This window comes from Saccostrea echinata, unplaced genomic scaffold (genome assembly GCF_033153115.1).
Source record: "Saccostrea echinata isolate AGI-Se365-2 ecotype Australia unplaced genomic scaffold, CSIRO_AGI_Sech_v1 ptg000009l, whole genome shotgun sequence".
NCBI lineage: Eukaryota > Metazoa > Mollusca > Bivalvia > Ostreida > Ostreidae > Saccostrea > Saccostrea echinata.
The window spans coordinates 30,439,006-30,444,430 of record NW_026889758.1 but is presented as its reverse complement, the minus strand read 5'-3'; the positions used below and the strand labels follow the sequence as shown (position 1 = coordinate 30,444,430).

The 5,425-nt window shown below is 34.0% G+C and overlaps 1 pseudogene; it reads left to right on the top strand.

The window, feature by feature from the left end:
* Window positions 1–373: 373 nt before the first annotated feature.
* On the top strand, window positions 374–3,327 carry LOC133184017 (uncharacterized; annotated as a pseudogene).
* Window positions 3,328–5,425: the final 2,098 nt, after the last annotated feature.

The following is a 5,425-nucleotide window of genomic DNA, read 5'->3' as shown; positions in this document are numbered from 1 at the left end:
TTTTTCCCTTTTGAAATATAAACAGTACTGTTAGGCTTAGATTCCTATTTTTCCATGCTGGTTGCACACAGAGCTGTTTTTTGCAGTGAAATGTTTTATGCTGGTTCTGAAATATCTATTAAATTTTATTACGTCACAACACTTCCGGAATCATATGAGATGCGTACTTCGAGCCCGATACGTCAGTGTACTTCCATTTGTTTTCGAGAGTGGTCGTGGTCGACTCTCGGTGTCAGTTTCTAGTATCTAAGATAAATACGTGGTAGTTATCATATATATATATAACTACATGGTAATTATAATATAATAAATTTAAATATTCGTTAGCTGGTGAATTTTGTGACTTTGGTTTTTAGACTATAAGTGTGAAAAAATGGCGGGTGTCACGTCGGAACGGGACCGCGCCGAAAAAGAAAAAACTACCACGAATGAATCGTAGAAACGTTCCTCTAAGAAGTCAATTGAGAAAAAGGTTACTAATGAAGAAAGTGGAAGCTCTGTTTTGTTGGAAAATAATGAGGAACGAGTTGTTACTGGAGGTAACATTGCGACTTCATCTGTCGTTACACCTGGAATGGCAGAGGTAATGAATTTATTGAAGTCTATTAAAGAAAATCAAGATAACCAAGACCGGAAGATTGAGAAAATGAATAACAGAGTTAACGATATCTATTATGGTGATATTAATGAGTTGGATGAAGAAGAGTTGTTGATGACTCCTATAAACCAGTTGTCTGATGTTGAGGGTGATAGGGATTCAGGTGAACCCCCTTGTAAAAAACGTAAAGAGGACGGTGAAACGTCAAGATTTAAACAACTGGGCGTAAAGTATAAAGTTAAGGAAGATTGTGATGAAAATGTAGACGAGGAGTTGGCCTCGATGATAAACGAACTGTTCAGAGAGGGGCTAAATGATAATTACTTTAATGAACTGTTGAAAAGTATTAAAAGGCCAGAAAATTGTACAGCTTTGATTAGAACAAGAGTAAACCAAGCTTTGTGGAGTATTTTAAATCCAGAGACACGAAGTTGTGATGCCAAATTTCAGATAATTCAATCGGCAGTGATTAAAGCCTCGGTAAACTTAACAAAATTAGCAAATAAACTGAATGAAATGGATTCCGAGGTCATTGAAGGAGCTTAATAACTTTGTCTACAGATGCTTTAGCCCTTCTGGGACACACGAACAAGCTGATTAATGTTTAGCGCAAGGAACTTCATAGACCTGATTTAGGTAGGGAGTACTACCATCTTAGTTCACAATCTCTGCCCTTCTCAGAATTTCTATATGGAGATGATGTTGCCAAATCTGTGAAAGAAATTCAAGATGTGAATAGAATAAGTAGTAAAGTACATGGAAAATTTCACAGAGGAAATTTCCGAGCAGGGGCATTCTTTAGGGCACGGGGACGTCCCTATGGGAGCATTAGAAAGACCACGGAACCAAAGATCTACTAGTAGTTGGGGTCGATGGTCAAACAGCTCTACCTCTAAAGACAGCTCAAAAAACTCGAAAGGGGAGCGCAGCTCCAACAAATAGATAAAGAGGTAAGTGCTAAATCTAAAGCAGACATTAAAAAATTTTGTGCAGGAAGATTAAAAAAAAATTTCCTCTAAATGGCAAAAGATTACAGAAGATAAGGTCATCTTAGATATTGTTGAAAATTGCCATATTGAATTTGATGAAGAATTAGGTTTACCATCTCAGAATAGTATACCTCATTCTGTTTTTGCAAAGTCTAGAATAGAAAAGATTAACAAGCAAATAAATGAATTTTGTGAACAGGGTATCATTAAGGAATGTGATTTTGTAGAAGGACAGTTCTTATCTCCAATTTTTACCATACCTAAGAAAGATGGAGATTTGAGAGTGATATTGAATTTAAAAGAATTGAATAAGTATATTCCTTACCATCATTTCAAGATGGATTCTTTTGAAAGTGCTATAAAATTAGTAAAGAAAAATTGTTTCATAGCATCATTAGATCTTAAACATGCTTATTATTCAGTATCAATTGCAGAGGAACAAAGAAAATATTTACGGTTTATTTGGCTTGGAAAAATTTTTGAATTTTCATGCTTACCAGTGGGCATTGCCTGTGCTCCCAGATTGTTTACAAAGTTAATGAAACCTCTGTATTCCACTCTTAGAATTATAGGTCATTTGAATGTTGGGTATATTGATGATTCTCTTCTGATTAGTGATACATTGGAAGAATGTTCGAAAAATGTATTAGATTCAAGATGTTTGATGGAAAGACTAGGTTTGGTCATAAATGAAAAGAAATCTGTATGTGTACCATCTCAATGTATTACTTTTCTTGGAAATATTATTGACTCAGTCAAAATGATTGTCACATTAAGTCCAAGTAGAGCAGACACTATTGTTGAGGAATGTAGGAAAGTGTGGAAAAAAGGAAGTTTTTCAATTCGTCTGCTAGCTAGAGTAATTGGTCTTATTGTGGCAAGTTTTTCTGCAGTAGAGTATGGTCCATTATTTTATAGAAATTTAGAGTTCGACAAAATAGAGGCGTTGAGTTAAAATAATGGAGATTTTGATGCCAATTTAAATTTGTCAGAAAAAGCTAAGAATGAGTTGTTCTGGTGGATAGAGAATGTTCACAGTCAGAAAAGAATCATAGATCATGGAAATCCAGACATTGTTATTACGACAGATGCTTCCACTATAGGGTTGGGAGCAGTCTGTGGTAAAAGTAGTGCAGGAGGAAGATGGAATGAAGATGAAAGTAAAAATCATATTAATTATTTAGAACTTCTTGCAATATATCTGGCACTTAAATCTTTTTGAAAAGATGCTTCTGATATACATGTAAAGATAATGACAGATAATACCTGTGCAAAGGCATATTTAAATAACATGGGTGGCATAAAGTCAGAAAAATTGAATAGGTTATCGCATGAAATTTGGTTTTGGTGTATGAATAGGAAAGTCTGGATTTCTGCTGATCATGTACCTGGTGAAAATAATATAGCAGATAAATTTTCTCGAGAATTTAATGACTCTGTGGAGTGGAAGCTAGAAGTTGAAATTTTTGACAGAATTTCTGTTATTTTTGGACTCCCAGCGTTAGATCTGTTTGCATCTAGGCTGAACAAACAGTTGAAGCTATATTGTTCATGGAAACCTGATCCTGATGCAAAATTTATTAATGCATTTTCGTTTCAATGGACAGGTTATTATTATGCTTTTCCTCCTTTCAGTCTAATCAGCAGAACATTACAGAAGGTGAAGACAGACCAAGCAGAGTGTTTAATTGTGGTTCCACTGTGGCCAACTAAGTGCTGATATCCAGTGCTAATGGATTTGTTGATAAGGACTCCAGTGATTCTTCCGAAGGGGATTCTGTCTTTACCTCACTCGAGGGAGAAACATCCACTACACAAGAAACTAACTCTAGTAGCGTGTCGCTTATCAGGAAAACTTTGGAAATGCGAAAGATATCGCGAAAAGCTTCAAACATCATCTTGGCTTCCTGGAGATTAGGGACAAGACAACAATACTCAAGCTATATTCGAAAATGGATTTCGTTCACTAATAAAAGGAAAATTAGTACAATTCAAGTTCCTGTAAACTTTGTCCTTGACTTTATGACAGAACTTTTTGATTCAGGGCTTGGATACAGTGCGCTAAACACAGCAAGATTGTCAGTAAGTGCTCTATGAATTTCATGTGATGGTTTTACAGTTGGAAAGCATCCGCTTGTAATTAGATTTTGGAAAGGTGTTTTTAACTTGAGACCCAGTGTACCACGCTATTCTGTTATATGGGATGTTTCTTGTGTATTGTCTGTACTTAGAAAATTATCTCCATGTAAATATTTATCATTGAAAGATTTATCTCTCAAATTATGTATGTTAATTGCATTAACTACAGCAGCAAGATGTCAATCTTTACATTTGTTGAGTATAGATGGAATTGAAAAAAGTTGCAATGTATATAAGTTGTGTTATAAAGGTCTTCTTAAACAAGATAGACCTGGGTGTCATATAAACTGTGTAGAATTGAAGGCTTATCCACCAGATCGAAGATTATGGGTGATTACTGTGTTAAAAGAATATTTGAAGAGAACAAGTAGTATTAGAAAAGACTGTACTTTTTTGTTTATTAGTTATGTGAAGCCTCATAACAGAATTGGTAAGGATACTATTTCAAGATGGCTTAAAGCTGTTATGACCAGAGCAGATATTGACACTAAAAAGTTTTCAAGTCATAGTGTTAGAAGTGCTGCAGTGTCCAAAGCTAAATATGCTTCTGTACCTGTTGATGACATTTTGAAAGTTGCAGGGTGGAGTAATGCTGGAACTTTTGGAAAATTTTATGATAAGAGAATTGTACAATCGCAGTTTCATTCTGCAGTGTTGAGTTGAGGTGTTTTGTTGCATTAAATTTTGCAAAAATAAAAAATTTTGTACTTCATCAGCGGGCTTGTGCATTTTTGCTTTAAAGTCTCATATGATTCCGGAAGTGTTGTGACGTAATAAAATGTTGTGTTAATGAATATCTATGGTAATTTTTATTAAATGATGTAATCTGTTCGGAAATGCACAATCCCTTCCTTTCAAGACTGACGTATCGGGCTCGAAGTACGCATCTCATCTGATCCCTTCAGTGTTAATGTGACTCATAAAATTCCAATCAAACTTCGACTTTTACCAAGGTAAGTCTCGTTTAATTGGGGAATTATTTCTTATGAATTCTTTCATTATATTATGACAAATATAGTAAATATATTTTGAAAGTCCAGGAAAAAATTAGCCAATTTTAACATAAAATCATCACTTTTTTAGTAATATCTAAAAAAAATTACATCAAAGACCCCCACTTTTGTTTTTCTTTTCTGAATATATATGATAACTTTGATCAATCTGCCTAGATTCAGCAAAAGTTTAAGACTTTAAAATAATTTTCTTGCTTGTTAAATTTTTAATGCCAGAAAAATCACATTTTGTGAGTGCAGAAAGGTCAAATAATTGATTATGCGAAGCAATTTGCAACTTTTTCTTAGTCACAATTTCAATGTGTCTTTTTTTTAAATAAACTAATAGTTTATTTTGTCCCATGCTTTATTTGGATAAAAACATTGGAGGGAAAAACGTCGAAGAGGTGATTTTTGATTAAGACACAAATTTCAGTACAAAAAGGTCATATTAAATGTACTGTAGCGCCAAAAGAAGCATATTGACCCCCATTTTTTGTTTTGATTTTTAATTAAGCTATGTGTGTAGAAACTAAAAATATACTTGACAAAAAAATTTCAAGACTTTAAATATCAGAATCCAACCTCGTTAAGAATTGTAAAATGAGAGAGAGGAAAAAAAATCACTTATATTCATTTCCACTTGTAATATATGACTGAAAAGCCAGAAGAAAAAACACAGCAAGAACAACTGATATCATTATCTC